The sequence below is a fragment of the Pelodiscus sinensis genome, chromosome 21 (assembly GCF_052426305.1).
Source record: "Pelodiscus sinensis isolate ZL-2025 chromosome 21, ASM5242630v1, whole genome shotgun sequence".
Lineage (NCBI taxonomy): Eukaryota > Metazoa > Chordata > Testudines > Trionychidae > Pelodiscus > Pelodiscus sinensis.
The window spans coordinates 10,481,781-10,501,585 of record NC_143072.1 but is presented as its reverse complement, the minus strand read 5'-3'; the positions used below and the strand labels follow the sequence as shown (position 1 = coordinate 10,501,585).

The 19,805-nt window shown below is 50.8% G+C and overlaps 1 long non-coding RNA gene across 1 annotated transcript; it reads right to left on the bottom strand.

Moving 5' to 3' along the window:
* On the bottom strand, positions 1-4,308 carry LOC112547201 (uncharacterized). Its single transcript, XR_012897085.2, has 4 exons — positions 4,204-4,308; positions 3,567-3,665; positions 1,905-2,058; positions 1-729 (listed from the first exon to the last, which is right to left on the bottom strand). It is a non-coding gene; the product is annotated as an uncharacterized LOC112547201 (long non-coding RNA).
* Between the last annotated feature and the right edge of the window lie 15,497 nt (positions 4,309-19,805).

Below are 19,805 nucleotides of genomic sequence, written 5' to 3'. Positions count from 1 at the left end.
TCAATTAACTGACTAAAGGGGGAGCAGGTGAGAGGGCGCAATTGCTGGACTGGAGCAGCTCCACTGTGGACAAGGGCTGGTATAGCTGACTAGTCGGGGAAGCCCCTGCCTGTGGTGGGCCCCATGGGGCTGGAGCAGTGCCCTGCCTGCAGCTCGTGGGGAGCTGCTCCAGTCCCTACTGGTTAACTGGAACTGGTAAGCTTACAGATTGACCAGTTAACCAGTCACATCCCTAATTCCTCTCTGCTGCCCCCAGCAGTGTCATCTCAGCTGAATCTCCTCTGTCCCATCCACACTCCCAGGGACTCACCATCGTTCTTAGCACTGCCAACCTGCAGCACTTCTCTGCTGAGAGCGTGACCTGCCCTGAGTGCTCAATACACGGCTCCCCTCCCCCGGTAACATAGCCCTGAATCCTTGGGCTGCATCCCTCTCCTTTGTTGGGGGTGGAGGAGGGGGATGGAGACACTTTTATGAACCACTTGCTGCAGCGTATGACGCTGAGAGTGAACCAGGCTCTTGATTGAGATGAATTAAGTGGTGTGTCATTCGAGCAGGCTGCAGCAAGCACAATTTAATCTCCCGGCCAATGCAGAGAGACTCACAATGGCCTCAAGCAGGCAGGGCATGAGCCCAGTCTGGATGGAACTGGCAGCAGCGACGCTCTGAAAGGGACCTTGCTGGTGATGCGGGTCCTTCTCCATCAGGGTGCAGGGAAGCAGTGAAGAACTAAAGGGAATTAAACAGTATCAGAGGGCACCAAGAATGGTGCTGGTAGCTCCCAGTCACCAGTGACAGCAGGGAAGGGTGTCAGTTTACGTGGCAGGGCCAGATTTTCTGGGCAGATGTAGATATGGCAAGATATGGCCCATGGGCTGGATCTGGCCTGCCAAGCCTTTAATCTGGCCCACTCGCCCCCAGGGCAGGGAGCAGCACCACTCAAAGTGCCTGGCTGCTTCCTGTGGCTCTCTGTGCTTTGTACTGTTCCCGCCCCCAACAAAATTTCTCAGCTCCTATTGGCCAGAAACCAGCCAATGGAACCTGAGAGATTTTGTTGTGGGCAGCGGCAGGACATGAAGTCTCCCCCATGATGCAGAAAGCCACATGGAACAGCTAGATGGGGGCTGCTGGCAGGCAGGGAAGCCTGCCTGAGAGGGCTGCTGGCTGGGAGCTGCTTAGATAAGTGCCTCCCGGCCAGAGCCTACCTCTGGGCTGGCACCCCACCCCTCTGGCACCCAACTCCCTCCAGGCCCTGCACCCCCTCCTACACTCCTACCTTAGGCCAGAATCCCCTCCTGCACCCATACTCCTCCTGGAACCTGCACTCCAATCCCTTGTCCCAGTCATCAGCCAAATCCTCTTCACCCTCCTCCCCCCTACCCGAGATCACAGCTCCCTCCCAGACCTTTCACCCACTCCTACATCCCTTCCAGAGACCAGAGTCTTCTGCATCCATGCCTACTCCCAGACCCTGCACCCTAATCCCCTGCCCGGGTCACAACCCCTTCCTCCACCCAAACTCCCTTCTGCACCCAGCCTCCCTCCCAGACCTCACGTACCCTCCATAGAAAAGTGCAGCCCTTGGCCACCTCCCAAAATCTTGGAATGGGCCCCATCAAAAATTATCCGCCTCCCCCCTCCCCACGAGGAAATACTTTGAACCAGATTCTGAACCTGTGTGGAATGGACTAAAAGGCAGCAGAAGATGAATCCTGTTTCCATGCTCATTTGGAGCATCTGACTTCAGAACGCTCAACAGACTTTCTTGCCATGAAGAAATGGGATTCAAAAGCACCAGCCACCGGGCCCTGCCACAGTCCCTCCATGTGACCCTGGTCACATAACCTAAGCTGCCGGCACTTCAATTCACCATCTGCAAAAGGGTGATAATGACCCTTCCCTACCTTACAGGGATGATGTGAAGATAAAGTCACTACTACATGCCAGTTAATCGGATCATGGGGATCATGGAAAATCCAGTACAGCCACTGACACAGTGTTCAGCAGTCCAGTCTACAAACTGTATGCCAGTGAGAATCAGACCACAGCCAGCAATTCCTGTGGGGGACGTTTAAAAGGAAAACTGTCAAAACAAAATCACGGCTATAAAAAGTCTGAGACTATTAACCCCCAGTAATTTCAATAACAGGATGCACTGTTCATTGCCAGTGCTGTTTGCTTTCTGCGCTTCGCTCCTCTCCTCTCGGAAGATGAAATCTGATGGGTCAATTTCATTTTGCTTATAGGCAGATAAGAGCCTGATCTGCATCCCGGGATCTGAAATTCCCAGGCCTCTGGGCAGGCTTGGCTCCTACTCAAGCTGTTCCCCATGGCTCTGTAACCCAACCGAGTTTCTAATTAGCATCCCACTCCAGCAGGGAGGCAGGGCCACCAGCTGTACAAGGATCATGGATCTAGTCAGATGGGCCACTCTTTCAAGAGATGGGCGCGTGTCGCATGCACATTGGCTGTCAATGATCTTTTTAAAATCTACCCTGCGGGGTCACAATGAAAAGTTGGTGCTGGCCACATGTAGCCACTTCTGTAGGAACCCGAGTGGGGGCTTATCTCTTTGGAAAAACTGGAGCCAGATGGGGTCCCAAGCCCTTGCGAATCCAGCCGTATACATACAAATCCAGCAAAACTCTGATTTGGTGGAAATGACAAAATCCCGATGTTTTCCCCCCAAAATAAAATGCGCTTTTAAAGAAATAGTTCGTTGATTTCATCAAATCTCACAAATTAAGCATTTTAAAAGTTTTTAATGTCAAATCTTTTTTAAAATCTCATTGAAATGTCAGATCAGATGAAAAATAATGCATTCTGAAAGAGACCTGATTGAATAATAAAGATAAATGAATTTTCGCTAACGTAAATGATTACACGGTAATTGCTTTAATAGCATAAAATTATTTTTTTGTGATGCACTGTGATTAATGGCACCAGCTGAACATAGGAATAGTGTTTATTGGTTTTGGTAGCCTCAGCGATTAAATAACCAATTTAATAGTTTACAATTAAGTTCCCTATGTGCAAGGATCATTTGTTAATTGGCTGAAAAAGGTTAAATGGGTCTACATTTTATACACCAGAATTCATACCTATTGAAGGACGGAGGGGAAGGGAAGGGAAGGGAAGGGAAGGGAAGGGAAGGGAAGGGAAGGGAAGGGAAGGGAAGAAAGAAAGAAAGAAAGAAAGAAAGAAAGAAAGAAAGAAAGAAAGAAAGAAAGAAAGAAAGAAAGAAAGAAAGAAAGAAAGAAAGAAAGAAAGAAAGAAAGAAAGAAAGAAAGAAAGAAAGAAAGAAAGGTGGGGGAGTGGGTATATGCACATCCAGGAAAGCCGAGGGACATATAGGTTGCTTTCTTTCATCTCCTTCTCCCCCAGGTATCCATTCCAGGTCAAAGATGCCAGCCATGGACAGTTTCACAATCAATATGCGTTAATGGCCTTGGGATACAGCTTCCTCGTGTGAGATCTTTCTGTGCTCAGACAGCATTTTGATAAAGCCAGAGAGGGGCTGGCGTGACACAGAGCCACCTCCAAACTTGCTCAAAGTTTTGGCTCACCAGCTCAGGTCAGGTCCAAAGTCCCCGCGAGCCCGTCTCCAGAGAGGGTTGGTGAGAGCACAACAAGTTGCCGCCGACACAGAGGACCGAGGTATAGGGCTGGAAAAGAGGAAGCCCGAGTGAACATAGAGGAACGGTCCACCGGTCAAAATCTGAGAGACCGTATTGATGATGGGAAATATCAATGACAAGGAAAGTCTCAGCTGGTTTCCCTGCTTGTCTTAAGAGCGGCCAGGCTGGGTCAGAGCAAAGGTCCGTCCAGCCCAGCATCCCGTCTGCCCACAGTGGCCAATGCCAGGTAATGAAGAGATTCCTCCTCTGTCGCCCATTCACAGTGTCTGCATTGACAGCCCCAGTCGTGGGTGGTGGGTGAAGGTAGGGCTGGGGGCTACCAGCCTCCAGCCCCACCCCTTTTGCCCAGGCCCCACACCCAAAGAGCCCAGACCCCACAGTATGCCTACCGTAGGCACTCTGGGGGCGGAGCCTGGCTGGGGCCAGGCGGTAGTTCGGGAAGGCAACGCCTTCTCCTGCCTCTTCTATGCCGCCCCTGACTCCAATATTCATGTAGGTCAACAACAACGCAAGGGTCAAAAGCCAGGCTGTGACAAGAGGGACTCTGCGTCCACTCAGACCCTACCTGAAAAATGCTTCTGCTTCCTCCCATTGGGAAACACGGCGTGTCTAGCTCCTCGCGCTCTCCCACTTTCGCATTCACCCAGCGTCCATGCGCCATTTGTTACCAAAATGATTCCGGCACCTCTGAACTATTTGTCTCCATGGCAACCGAGATAAATAATGGGGGCGACGCCCCTCCCCCCACGCGGGATGTTAATGGAGTGTTTAATCATTCGTTTGCTGCAGGAACTGGAGCAACGCTCAAACCCTGCGGAAGGAGGCCGTTGAACGGCTGTATTTGTTATTTGCCCCCGTGATGGGGAATTAATTGCCTTTTGATTAATGAGGCCCTTCAGAACAATGCCAGCACTGGAGAAGGAAAGAGAGAGAGATGGGACGTAATGAATGTGTCGGCCTTGACGCCCTTTGGAAAGGCCGGGAGGGGGCAGACTGACCAGAAGGCAGGAGAGTGAGGCGGGGGGCGGGGGAGAAGTGGGCTACAGGACAGGTGGGATGAAGGTAGGTAGCAGGAAGGGACAAACTCAAGTCAATTTATTGGAGGAAAGATTTAGCCACCCCTCCCCCCATGAAGAAGGCAAAACATGATTTAATAAAAAATGTATCTACTGTTACTGCCCCCCCCAACATTTCTGCTGGCGCGGATTGGGAGTGGGGGGGAGGGGGTTGTACGTCTTTAAGCAGAAGGGAGCTCGCCCGTTGCAATCACCCCGGCTTCTGACTCCTCTGCCCACCCTGCGAACCTTACTCTGGGATCAGCTTCAGGAACAAGGCATCTGCCCGACGTGGGCGGGGTGGGAGGGGCACCTCCAGCACCTGCTGCTCCAAAGGGAGGGGCAGATACCCTGGATCTAGCTGCGGCAGAGGTATCGTAGCCCCAGGGCGGATGGCCTAGTGGTTATGGCACTAGCCTTAACTGGGTTCAGCATGGCACTGTTCTGCAGGTGCCTTGGGAGTGTCTCTTTGTATTTAGTCCCCCATCTGTAAAATGGGGCTACTAGTGTTTCCCTGACCTCCCACAGATGTGCAGGGGTGAGTATACAGGGGACGATGCAGTGTGTCCCCACCCTCCTAGGGAAACAGCTGGTGGCTCATGGCTTCACCTGGGCCCTGCGAGAGCCGTTAGCCAAACAGCCTTCTCCAGGGGAACTGATTGGTGCCTAAGCAATCCGAGGGCTGGCCATCACAGTGCACAGACACTGTGGTCCTGAAGGCCACAGGTGCCAGTGATAGGTTGGGGGGATAGTTTATAATGCCAGAGATGTTAACATCCTCCCCTCTTCTCTGGTGCAGTGTGCTGGGCTCAGCTCAGCTGGTTCTCTCCTTACGGAGCCACCAAGTAGCACAGGCGAGCAGAACCTTCCAGAAAACTCTTAAGTGCCGAGTGTAGGCCGTGCTGGGTGAAATCTCAGCTACAGGGAAGGCTTTACCTATGAAGATGCAAAGGGAAAAAAAAGATTAAACCCACTGGTAGACTGGTGATGGGAAATACTTTATTAAAGCCTAATCGCCACAGCAAACTCCTCAAGGAACCAAAGCAAATCTCTTCTGGGGTTCAAAAATGAGCTAAAATAAAGCAGAGTTTAAGACCACTAGGGACCATTAGGACATTCTAATCTGACCTGGCATATAACAGACTGGAGAACATCCCTGCATCCCGCGATCGCTGCTGGTGGAACTAAAACACACCCCTCAGAGAGATGGCCAGTCTCTGTTTCCAGGCTTCAAGTGAGAAGAATGGAGGAGCCTCTATGCTCCTGGAAAAGTTGTTCTAACTTATTTACTTGTTCCCATAACATAAGAACTAAGGATCACCAAATGAAATTAATGGGAAACAGGTTTAAAACAAACAAAAGGGAGTATTTCTTCATTCAGTGCACAAACTGTGGAACTCCTTGCCAGAGGATGGTATGAAGGCCAGGACTTTAATAGGGTTCAAAAAAGGGCTAGATAAGTTCAGAGAGCACAGTGAATGACTATTAGCCAGGATGAGTAGGAATGGTGTCCCTAGCCTCTGTTTGTCAGAGTATGGGAATAGGTGACAAGGAAAGGATCACTTGATGATTCCCTGTTCTGTTCATTCCCTCTGAGAGCATCTGGCATTGGCCACTGTGGGCAGACAGGACACTGGGCTAGATGGACCTTTGGTCTGACCCAGTCTGGCCACTCTATGTTCTTATGTGCTAAGGATTAATTAACCTCATTGCTAAAAATGTGCCGCTTATTTCCAGTTTCAGTTTGTCTAGCTTGGATCTCGTTTTGCCTTTACCAGCTGGATTAGGGCCATGTGCTATCCATAGTCTGTTCTCCTTGTAGGTTTTTCCACACTTAGACCCCAATTCAGGAAAGCATCCCTCTTCAGCAAAGGACTTAAGCACATAATTAACTTTAAACCAGGATTCAGTCTCTTGATTTCAATAGGATTTGATTGTGTGCTTACGTTCTTTACTGAGCCAGTTATTTTCTACCTCAGTGGGGTTTTTAAAAAACTTTTTATTAAGGGAAACAACAAAAGAAGAACAAAAGTAAAGCCTCCAAGATAAGAGCACAGTGTGTACGTCTCCTTGGTAAGATGCTGTATCAACTCTGCCTCACACTATGGCAGCTGTAGCTTAGTGATGTTGCTCTTGGGCCCCGGTGATTGGTTAGGGGAAGGTTCATCTTGTCTGCTGGACTTCACACTTTGCTCTGGGTTTTTAGTGGCACTTAGCGTGAGACTGGGTTGTTTTTTTCATCCCACTAAAATTTCCATTTCCCCCCCATTCTACATCAGAATGAAACCGACACCTTTGTACCTTATGTTCTGGAGGGGGAAAAAAGAGCAAGCTAGTCACGGCCCCTCCCCCAATAGGCAGGGGTTAGGACAATCGTCTGAGAAGTTTCAGATCTGGGTTCAAATTCCTGCTTGGAGTTCAGGCAGTGGTTGAACATGGGTCCCATGGGCAGGATGAATCTACTTCGGTCTGGGCTGCTGGAGTGAATCCATTCGACATGCCCACGTCTTGGAACGAGGACTGAGCCTCAGGGAGGCTCCTCACACGCAGGACGTTAGCTACTCGGCACCTTGTCTTGCACTTTCCCTGTCTGGTTTTCACTTGGAATCACATCCTAGACCTGAGCCTAGGTCTAGGATACAGGGTGAGAGAGGTGGGGGCACCCTGACATGAGCACCCCGCACCCTCCCCTGCCCTGCACTGCAAGCAGAAGGCTCCTGAGGGGGCTGCTCCAAGGCAAAGGGCAGGAGATGCGCAGCAGTGGGGGCAGCCGCTGAAGAGCCAGCGCTTGGCAGCCTCTTGGCCAAACCAGTCAGGATCCCCTGTCAGAGGCTCCAGGATCCACTGGTAGATCCCCACTGGCCTACACAGCCCCTGTTCCGAAATAACTATTCCGGGAGAGGCGTTATTCTCCATAGACTAGGGCTGTGTCTAGACTGGCCAGTTTTTCCGGAAAATCAGCCGCTTTTCTGGAAAAACTTGACAGCTGTCTACACTGGCCGCTTGAATTTCCGCAGAAGCACTGACTTCCTACTGTCTGACATCAGTGCTTCTTGCGGAAATACCATGCTGCTCCCGTTCGGGCAAAAGTCCCTTTTGCGCAAAAGGGCCAGTGTAGACAGCTCAGATTTGTTTTCTGCAAAAAAGCCCCAATAGCGAAAATGGCGATTGGGGTTTTTTTGCGGAAAAGTGCGTCTAGATTGGCCACAGACGCTTTTCCACAAAAGCACTTTAGACGCTCTGTTCCGAAAATGCTTTTAACAGAAAACTTTTCTGTTAAAAGCATTTCTGGAAAATCACGCCAGTCTAGATGCAGCCTAGGGTTACAGAAGTCGGAATAAGCCTCCTGTTGTTTTGAAATATTTCGAAATAACTCTATTGCTGTGTGGACGCTCGCATAGTTATTTGGAATAACGGCTGTTATTCCGGAATGACTTTGCTGTGTAGATGCACCCCGAGGGAGAGACTCTTTCGCTCTTCCTCCAAGCGATTATTCCCAGAATTTCCTGTTTGCCCCACTTCCCTCCCCCTTTCTGGTGCCGTTGCTAACTGCTGAGGAGAAAGCAGAGCGTCTGCAAAGCGACACCTACGCCAGGCTTGCCTGTTACAGTTCCAATTTCCCGTCTCATTTGTATTCCTTCCCAGCATCAAAACTCATCCCCGACTCCCATTTGCCTTTCTTGTTGCTGCACTCTGCTGATGGGCTTAAAGGATTTCTCCACAATAGCCCTTAAATCTCCATCCCGGTTGCTTGCTGAATGGCTGTATGGCTTAATGCAGCTCCTCTCCCTGGGTTTATTGTGGCATCATTTTGCCTTTGGCCAGATCAAGCTGCGTTTGGTGCTCTGGGCGTTGTCAGGGGCAGGTGAGAATCTGCACACAAAAAAAAAGTTTGCCCGAAAGAAATGTCCCTATTTCGCCCTGGAAAACCAGGGTTGAAGAAAACGGCCTGGCCTGCGGTTATTGATTCTGTCACCTAGAAGATTTCACATTTCTGGAAGCTGAAGAGCATCAATCCCTGTTTCTAGAGCTGGTCTGAAGGGTGCCCATGTTAACACGCCCGTGATAGCCGCATGCCGTGCGGCCTGATTTCCTGTTTGCAAAGGCTCGGCGAAGCGGAGGTATGCCTGGGGCGTGGTGCTTTCGAATGCTTCGCTGAGTGGTCAGAACAGCAATTTCTGCTGAGGAGGAATGGCTCCCGGGGCAAAAGCAGAGAGCAGGGTGACCACATACCCTGCATACGGAGCAAGACGCCGCAGCTGTAATCACTAAAGAGGGGCACCACCGAGGGGGAGTTCCCAGTTGTACTGGTCCCGGCTGGCAGTAGAGCTGGGCAAAAAATGAGGACTTAACAGTAATTGTGCCAACCAATGCGTTTTGAAGGCACCAAACCAGTTTGCAAATCTGGGTTGAATTCAGCAAATTGTTTCAGAAAACAAATCCCCCCCTCCCCGAAGTGGTTTCCATTGGCCATTCCTGAGGGTGGAGCAGTTCAGAAGTTCCGTGTTCTGTCCCCAAGCTGAACACCCAGGATTTGCTCAGCAGCCTGAGGAAGCAAAGGGCCGTCTCCCCCACACAGTCTCCTGGGCAGGCTGGTGTGCGGGGGGGCTATGGCCGAGGGTTAACCCTGCGGGGGGCAGCAGTCCCGGGCATGCCGTGTCTGTTTGCCCGTGGCCCAAGTAGGCCAGGAAGGAGCACAGCCCCTTATGCCCAGGCAGCACTTCTGTCCCAGCCACAATCTAGCCCTCGGTGAAGGAGCCCCGGGCTCCACGGACTGAACTCCCTTATCCTAGATTATACAAGGGTGGGTAAGACCCTAGAACCCCAGGGGGGCAGAGCCCTCAGGAGTCATCGCGTCCAACCCCCTGCCCAGAGCAGGACCAACCCCAGCTCAACCCTCCCAGCCAGGGCTTTGTCCAGCCGGGATTTACACACCTCTAGGCAGAGCCGGCCCAAGGTACAGGCTGACCAGGGCGCCCCATTGTAGGGGGCGCTGTGTGGGGCCGCCGGGCCAGGCCAGACTGGGCAGGGGCGGCACCGCGCATGCGCCACGCACCAGGGCAGTGCCATGCATGCTCCGCGCACCAGGGGTGGGGCCGCGCATGCCCAGGCGCCCGAGGGCAGGAGGTGCTGCACGCCTGGGGTGGGGCCACGCATGCATCACAATCCCGGGGCCAGCACCGCACTCCTGGAGCCCAGGGCGCACAAATGGTTTGGGCCAGCCCTGCCTCTAGGGATGGAGATTCCACCCCTCCCCAGGGAACCCAGCCCAGCGCTTCCCCACCCTCCTAGGGAAATAGGTTTTCCTAATCTCCAACCCAGACCTCCCCCCTGCAACTTGAGCCCATTGCTCCTTGTTCTGCCCACGGAGAACAGCCTCTCTCCTTCCCCCCTTCGTGTGGTTGGAGATGGCTGGCAAATCCCCCCTCAATCGTCTCTTCTCCGGCAGGTTGGCCCAGATTCCTCTCCGGCTGGTGCTGCGGCCTGTTCCCCGGTGCTGGGGCGGGAATAGCCAGGCCTGTAGTGCTGAGCTTTTGGGAGAACTCTGAGCTGCTGCACAGAGCAGAGGCGGCCGTGGGGAGGCTACCAGAAGCTCGAGCTGCCCTTGGCTGCTCTAACTTGCACTTGAGCGGTTCTGACTTCCACAGCAGCCCATACTTGGAAGCATGGGTGATAAGTGAAGATAGGACTGGAGGAGGCAAACCCTCAGCCCCACCACTTTTTCTGGGGCCCCGCCCCCAGGATCCAAGCTGCCTCCCACTCCCGACCAGAGGGAGGTAGGGCAGAACCGTGTAACCCACACACCTAGTGTGGCTCACTGTCCCATGCAGTGGCGCTTAGACCACAGCAACAGATAAGACCAAGAGACTTCTACAGCAGGGACTGGGAGCCAGCTGGCTTTTAGCTCAAAGGGAAGTGGTCCTGGGTTCAAATCTGCCTGGTGGTGGTTACACGTGCCCCTCATCACTGGGAGGAGGGCAGGTGGCTGCAGCCTCCTCAACCAGGTGCTGAGGGCAGCAACACTCCACCCTCCAGAACACCTACGGCAGGTGTGTGGGGCAGGGCCAGGTGGGTGGTTTGGGAAGTCTGTGTCTTCCCCCACCTAGGACACTGGACTCCTATGCTTCAGGGGGTGCAAAGATGATGTAAAATTACCTTTTGCCTCACGCCCCCTCTGTTTTCAAAGATGCCCCTGCAGGGGGCGTAATATAGAATTTAACTCATGGCCTTGTTTTTCCTCTGGACTGGATAACTAACAGATGTGGCTATTCCCATTCCTCTGGCTCCAAACCAAATGCTGCTTGACCCGGTCTCATTTCCTATGAAACAAGTAGCGCTGTGCCCGAGGGACCACAAAACGGACGGGAACTAGCCCGCACCATGCACCGTCTTGAATCTAACACCGGGAATAGTGAGCGTGTGGCTATTTCCTGCATACACCAGGTTCTGATGCAGCGGTCCAATTTATGCAGCAAGTGTAAAGGAACAAAGCCACTCCTTGTTATGAACGCGGAGCAATATTTCACTGGCACGCTCCTACTTTAAGTAGAAAAGATTGTGAGAACAAAAGAGAACATTCTTAATGCTGTAACAACAAGCAGCAAGGGCCGTTCACAGCAGCCAGTGCACATATGTTTACAACGGGTTTGCTGAAGGAGAGAATTGTCGCTTGCCGCAGCGAGATCATTTCTCTTTCCCTTCCTCTTCTTCTTCTTTCTTGAATTACAAAATGGATTCTATGTGTTGCCAGATCCAGACAATCACAATGTATCTTGGAATCCTGCTCAGCGCAAACATCCTTCCGAGGAACTCTGATTTACAAAGGAGGCCGTTTGCCAATTTCAGGGAGCAGCGTGAAACAATTAACACACCTGACAGATAGATCCTGGCACTCACTTAAGGATCAAAGCTCCCCAGTCTGTTACTAATTTTTCCCCCAACCACAAAGCAGGATCTGGGCACTGCACAAAATAAAACAATTGGTTAAAAAGGGTCAAAAGGTAAATGACCCTGTAGAAAATGATCAAAATGAAATATTATCATTGGACCATTCCTTGTGACTAGACTGGCTAGTTTTTCCGGAAAATCAGCCGCTTTTCCGGAAAAACTTGCCAGCTGTCTACACTGGCCGTTTGAATTTCCGCGAAAGCACTGACTTCCTACTGTAAGAAATCAGTGCTTCTTGAGGAAATACTATGCTGCTCCCGTTCAGGCAAAAGTCTTTTTGCGCAAAACTTTTGCACAAAAGGGCCAGTGTAGACAGCTCAGATTTGTTTTCCGCAAAAAAGCCCCGATCGTGAAAATGACGATCGGGGCTTTTTTGCGGAAAAGTGTGTCTAGATTGGCACGGACGCTTTTCCGCAAAAAGTGCTTTTGCGGAAAAGCATCCTGCCAATCTAGACGCTCTTTTCTGAAAATGCTTTTAACGGAAAACTTTTTCATTAAAAGCATTTCCGGAAAATCATGCCAGTCTAGACGTAGCCCTTATGTTTTCTGTGTTTATTTTTGGATGATCGGAGCACAACATTTTTCAAAATCGTGACTTTTCGTCCTGATGTGGGACATGAGAATTCTTTGAAATCCTAGAATGACTCGTGAGGTGGGAAAACTCCTTCCCGCCCAACATGAAAAATTACACCCCAGTGTCATCAGGGAAAACTCTACTGCATTTGCCCAGCTGCATTTTGGAAATGACCTTATATCCAGACGTGGGCACTGTGAGATCACAGCATTGGCAAAATCCAGGTAATGCACCAGAATCGTATCTCGCTAACTTCCCCATGTGTGGTGACGATCCACGCAGTGTGGCATGCAGCAGACGGTGCCTGACACAGGGAGGAAAATGGGATAAGTAGGAGCCAGCTTTCACTATGTCTGACAGTCATATCTATCTATCTATCTATCTATCTATCTATCTATCTATCTATCTATCTATCTATCTATCTATCTATCTGTCTGTCTGTCTGTCTGTCTGTCTGTCTGTCTATCTATCTGTCTGTCTGTCTGTCTGTCTATCTATCTATCTATCTATCGCATGCATTACAGTTGTGACTAAGACCAACACCTGTTGGTATTTGGCATAATGTTGGTCTCCCAGAGCGAGCAGAGCGGCGAGGAAGGCCATGCATTGTACAAGCTATAATGTAACTGTTGCCAGTTTAATTTTTGTACCCATTGTCACAGCAATGGTACTAATATCGGGCGGGGAGGTCTCTGGAAGCACCTGAATCCAAACACAGCTTCAGAGCCACTGCTCTCTGCTAATGTTTGCAAAGGGAAATTAATTTTGCAACTCTTTCTAACAGGGAACCATGGGGGAGAGTCTTGTCAAAGGCAGACTCCCCTGGCTTCCCCCCTAGCTAATCACCAGAAGCTGTGACTGCATCATTAGCGTGCAGGGCTGAGCGGTGCGGTGCGGCCAGGAGTCTGGCAGGGGCCTGCATTCTCACATGCACCACCCTGGTGTGCACAAGCAGGCCCCGCTGGCCCAGCTCATGGGATTTCAATTCCCTCGTGAGCATGGACGAAGCACCATGCCCACTGCCTTGCAGCACGGACCTGCTCTGGGCCATCGCAGGCCGTCGCCAAGGGATCCAGCCCGCTGGGGATGGGGCAGCACTGACCCAGCCGACTGAGCAGACAGGCCATTTCAACCACAGCCCCTAAAGGGCAGCAGCCCGAGCCTCAGCTGGCAGACGTGTGTGGAGATATCCCAGCTGACACCAGGGATGCCACCAGCACAGGCAAGGTCCTGGCTGCCCACAGTGGCCAATGCCAGGTGCCCCAGAGGGCGTGAACAGAACAAGGAATCAGCAAGTGATCCCTCCCCTGACACACAGAGGCCAGGGACAACAACCCTACCCACCCTGGCAAATAGCCATTGCTGGACACAACCTCCAGACACTTGTGCCAATGTGCATTGGCAACCGAAATCACACCCAGACGCCAGGGTTCCTACATCACTTAGGTGCTTTTGAAATGTTTACAGACAGCAATGCGCACACGATGCTTAGAAGTCGGGACCGGGCCCATGCCAGGAATTAAAAGCCATGAGTCTCGGCAGCTGAACTGGCAAAGCGGGGCTGTCCGGACGTACTGCTCCAGACCCAGCAGGGGACATAGGGTGCAACAGGCACTGACCACTGGGTTCTACTGGCAACGCCTCTCCTGGGTGCAGTTGCATGGGCATGGGGGCACCCGGGAACAAAGCAGTTTTCTCTCTGCCTTTTCCTTTGCCCAGTCAATCCGGAATTCACTCCCTCATCACACCCACGGTCTTACACTAATATAGCACTGATTGGCAGGATGGTGGGTCATTCCCAAAGCGGCCCCATCCAGATCTCCAGCACAGCTTGGCTCTGCAAAATTTCACTGCTTGCAAGGACGAAGCCCTGTCTGGTCGCTATGGCTACCAGGAACTTTATTACTCAGAGGCAGAAGGAAAACACCCATTCCGGACCAATGCCAGTGCATGAAAACTTCTCTCTTCACTCTGAATTTGTCCTGGCCCCAGTTCCCTGCCCCATCTCTCAGTCACAGGGCAAATGCCTTGTGAGTTGGCTTTCTTGGGCCAATTGGTTTTCCATCACCTCAGGCCTTGAGCCCCTCACGGGCCCTGAGGGATGTAGCTGTATGCCCTCCTGGCCTTGCTATTAGGGGTGCTGAGACACAGAGACACTAATGTTGGGATGTTTAAAGGAGCTTCAGGGAGTTAGGCACCCAAGCTCCACTATGCAGTCGCGAGGGACCAGAACCAAATTTTAACCACTAACCCATCTTCCCAGAATATGGGGACTACAGGCCTCGAACCTGGGACTCCCCAGGAGCCCTCAGACTGTGGCCACCTCCCATCTGCTCAGCTGGACCCCTGGAGAAGGGGGTGTCAAGCTCTAGCTTACAGAGAGCCTGATTGGAGGAGAATGCCAGCCCTGCCGATTGTCTGGGACACGCTCCTTAAGCCAGAGAGAGGTGCAGAAAGATGTCTGAGCCACGAGGAGTAACCTTGGCTGGAAGCTTCTATGGACCCTGCCTACTTGCCTGACTCCTGGTTCCTAACTTCCAGCCAGTTCCTGGCTCCTGCCTTCCTCATCCCAGACCCACCCGACTTGACTCCTGACTCAGATGCCAGCTCGGATTCCAGGCTCTTGACTCTAACCATAAGGCCCATGTCCCAGTCCCAACAAAAAGGTACAGGGAAGGCATGGTTTCTCTGCAATCACCCTCTCCTATGGTGGGAGAGAGCTTCATTGATTTCAGCTGGTGTTGGCATCCACAAATCTGGCCCCCTGGGTCTCAAGTTGGGCACTCAAAATCAGTGGCCACATTTGGAACTGTTTGTCATGATACTGTTCCCGCCCTGCAGACGATAACCGGTCCTCTTCCTCTGGCCAGCTGCCCCAGATGCTAACGAGGGAGGCAAGAATCTTTATAATACACCAGGGCAACTGTGCAAGTCTGAACTCGGGAACATTCCTTCCTGATCACAGCAGGAATCATGTGCCAGGAAGCATAAGATTTGTTTTCTTTTATCGTTATAGTGTCAGTGAGTGGAACAAGACCAGGGTGGCAGGAATGGCTGCTCAGGTTTCGCAAAACACAGAGCCCCCTGCTGTTTGCTTCCAGGGTTCTGTTCCTGGCTCTATCACTGCTGGGTGATCTCGAGAGACTCACAGTGCAGCTTGCTTTAGGCCTCCATTTCCCTGTCTGTAAAATAGGAATAATGACACAGACCTCCTTCAAGAATTGTTTTGAGCTCTACTGAGGAAATGGCCAAGTAGGCATCAGAAAACTGTGAAAGAAAAGCTCCCCGTGCGGCAGGAGTAAAGGTGCGATCAGCAGGCAGGCTCTGGAAATGGCTCAGTCACACAGTGACTAGCTAACTACATAAATAACAGGTGGACGGGAATGCGTCAGCTGGCCTTGCTGTGCCGAGATAACTGTGGCTCGTCCCTCCGCTTTGCAAACTCGGTAGAGCAGATTTATTAGTTTTAATTAACGGGGGGAAGGGGAAAAATAAAGCTGGGAATAAATCCAAATTCAAATGCATGGAAACTCTGCTCCTTCCTCATGATGGAGAGAAAGCGGCAGGAAATGACCAGAATAATAATTGGAGGGATTTGGGTGCCAAGAAAACTATTTTTCCTCCCTGACCGCATGTCTATGTTTAGCATCCAAAGGGATTTGCACTAGCTGGCCAGGGTGTCCTGCTGGGTTTTGACTTTTGTGCGTGAAGTTTAGGAGCGGCTGAAAGTTTTATCCATTGAAACTTGTTTTTTGATGGAAAACTGTGGGTCTGATTAAACAAGAATTTTCATGAAGAGGGTTTGCAGTCCATGAAAATGTTGGTTCTTCCATGAAAAGACAATCCCACAATTGATTTGTGTTGCTTGTTTTCAGCTGAAAATCAAAATATTTGAGACACAAATCAGAACATTTTCCTTAGCCCCTGCTGCTGCAGTGCCTCATGGGAGTTGTAGTTCAGCTGCCCAATGCTCCCATTCTCCTCTGTGTGCCAAGCTCCCTAGCTGGACTTCTCCCAGCTGTAGTGCAGCCAAGGGACTGCCACAGCACACTGAGTAGCCTCTCACTGCAGTGCATCATGGGAGATGTGATCTGACCACAGAACCTGCCCTGTGGAGAGATTGGGAGCAGGAGGCATGTGAATTAGTGTCCGGTCCACATTTCCCTCGTCTGCTTATGAGACTGACACGTGGGACGGCGTCAAAAGCCTTATTAAAAATCAAGCTGCATCATGTCTGCCGCTTCCCCGATCCACTGGGCCAATAACCCTGTCAGAGAAGGAAATTAGGTTGGTTTGGCATGAAATGTTTTTACAAAACCGTGCCGGCTGCTCCTTATAATCCTATTATCCCCTCGGTGCATGCCAATTGATTGTTTAATAATTTGTCCCAGTATCTTTGCAGGTATCAAAGATAGGCTATAATTCCCCAGGTCCTCTTTGTTCCCCTTTCTAAAGGTAGTTACTATGTTTGTCCTTCTTCAGTCCTTGGGGAGTTTCTCAAAGATAATTGCTAACAGTTCCAAGATTGCTTCAGTCAATTCCTTAAGTACCCTAGGATGCATTCCATCAGGCCCTGCCGACTTAAATACATCTAACTTACCTAAATATTCTTTAACCTGTCCTTTCCCTCTTTTAGATGGACTTGATCCAAGAAGCAAATGAATAATTCTCTCCAGCCAGTAAATGCTTTTGGCCTGACTGCAAATGGCAAGTGTCTGAAATCCCAGAGAAAGCTGGTTCGCCAGTGCTCATTTGCAAATGGGAGAGTGTTGGGGATTTTCAATGAATGAGAATGAGCATCCCGGCTTTGGGTGGGTTATCTCCGCTTGCACCTTCAAATGTGTCAGGTTCCCCCAGCACTAACAGGGAGGAACACTCCCAGGGTGCACTGCTGCCATTTCTAGAATGGTGTCATCTGTGAGCTGAGTGAGCCGAGGGTGAGCTGAAAGAGCGCGGGGGGGAGGGAGGGGGGCGGTGAATCCAGTTTGATCCCCATCCGAACCAGCCTTTTCTCTTCAAATTCAAAAAACCAACGCCTCCAAAAAATTCACTTCAATTCAGCTGAAGGGTTTTGGTTGAATTGGCGCTGCAGTGCCTCCTGCTGGTCACTTGGGAAGTAGGTTAATTCCACCCTGTGGTGCCCCCTTCCAGCTGGTGTTGCGCCCGTTGTTCTCTGCTTGTGCGTTAGTGGTTCTGCCACCTTCCCTTAGGACCCGCATCCCTCACAGATCACAGCACCTTCCGCTCTGGCTACTGTCCTGCTGCTGTGCAGGGCCCCCACACTCTTGGGCTGTGTCTAGACTGGCCAGTTTTTCTGGAAAATCAGCCGCTTTTCCGGAAAAACTTGCCAGCTGTCTACACTGGCCACTTGAATTTCTGCAAAAGCACTGACTTCCTACTGTAAGAAATCAGTGCTTCTTGCGGAAATACTATGCTGCTCCCATTCGGGCAAAAGTCCTTTTGCGCAAAACTTTTGCACAAAAGGGCCAGTGTAGACAGCTCAGATCTGTTTTGCGCAAAAAAGCCCCAATGGCGAAAATGGTGATCGGGGTTTTTTTGCACAAAAGCGCGTCTCGATTGGCACCGATGCTCTTCCGTAAAAAGTGCTTTTGCAGAAAAGCGTCCTGCCAATCTAGACGCTCTTTTCCGAAAATGCTTTTAACGGAAAAGTTTTCCGTTAAAAGCATTTCCGGAAAATCATGCCAGTCTAGACGTAGCCTTGGGGTCCTCCTCTTCCAGGGAACCCCCATCCCCCTATGCCTTAGTGATCCACTGCTGGGCATTGTCTAGCCCTTTATCTCAGGATCAAACACTCACTGTTAGCAAGGAGGTGTGGACCTGCTGCCTTCTCCTGCCCTGGCTGCCTCCCTGCAGCCCTAGGACACTCAGGCCTTGAGACAAGGCCCCAGCCTGGCCAGAGCTCTCTGCCCTGCCTGCCTTTCCCCAGCCCTGCCCTGTGTCAGGAAACCTCCAGCTTCCCTGGCAGCCAGGCCCCTCCTGCTCCCCAGCTGGAGCAAGAGTGAGTGAAACTCTCCTCCCCTCCAGGAGCCTTTATTGATACAGCCCCAGCGGGGCCCTAATTGGCTCTACCTGCCCCCGCCCTCTCCCTTAAAGGGCCAGTGTGGGGCAGGCACCCCTCACACACTACGTTTTGTTCCATTTGATCTGGCCGGGTTGGGGGTGTTTTTATCCTTTTGTTTGTTTAAAATTGCCAGGTTTGAAAATGAAGTGCCAGCTTGAAATTAAAAAAACATCAAAGTTAAATACAGCTTGGACCTCCCTGGTCATTTCCCCCCCACCGGCCCCAGCCTGGCTCTGCTCCTGTCGCCGGCCCCGCTGCCCTGCCAGGGCTCCCCCTCGCCATACCGGCAGTTTGCTGCTGTGGCGATGTTCCTGGCACCACCAGCAGCCTGCTGGCACCCTGGCCACACTGCTGACAGCCCACGTGAACTCCCATGGAGAACTCCCAGCCACTGGCTAGCCCTCTGCTGGGACTCTCTGGTCCAGGAACATCCCGCATTCCTGCCGGACCACAGATGTTGCCGGACCAGAGAGTCCCGGTTTAGTGAAATTCAACCTATATTTGGAAATGGTTGAAATGAAACATTTTGAAAAGAAAATGTGGGGTTGCTTTGGGTCAAATCTGTTTGTTGAATTCAACCTAAATTTGTGCAGAATTTCAAAGTTCTGAAAAATTATGAAATTTCTACTTGCAGAAAAATTAAATCACATAGCTCCAATTGTATGTTTCTGAGTGCATCCATACGGTGCAAGGCCCTATCAACATGCAGGTTTTATATTGGTTTAATAGAGGCCATGCTTTTTGTGCCACAAAAGTTAATTTGGTACAACCCATAAGAACATAAAAACAGCCGTACTGGGTCAGACCAAAGGTCCATCTAACCCAGGATCCTGTCTGCCAATAGGGACCAATGCCAGATGCCCCAGAGGGAGTGAACAGAACAGGGAATCAAAACGTGATCCATCTCCTGATGTTCATTCCTGACCCCTGACAAACGGAGGCTGGCGACACCCTCCCTGCCCATCCCGGCTAATAGCCATTGATGAATCTAACCACCATGAATTTATCTAGGTCTTTTATGAACCCTGCTAGTGTCTTGGTCTTCACAGCATCCTTTGGCAAGGAGTTCCACAGATTGACAGCATGTTGCGTGAAGAAGGGAACCCATTGTATAGATCAGGGGTGTCCAAACTTTTTTCAAAGAGGGCCAGATTTGATGAAGTGAACATGCGTGAGGGCCGACCATTTTGCCTGACATTCTTTGAACCATTAAAATTAAATGTAAATTAACTATTTTATGCAAAGTTTATTGCAAACGGCATACTTTTCATTTTGTCACATGGATGACAAATCTAAACAGGTGTTAAATCACTCTGCCTTTCCTATCTGAAGGCCAGATGAAAAAAAAATCCAGGAAGCTGAAATATATGTCAGGAACATTGTAAAGTACATTACATATTATTGGTAATAAAGGTTGTCTGTCAACTTTTAAGTTCAAAAAATATGAACAGGAACATAACACCAAGTATACATGTTGTGTCCAAATATATTTATAACTGATTTAGACC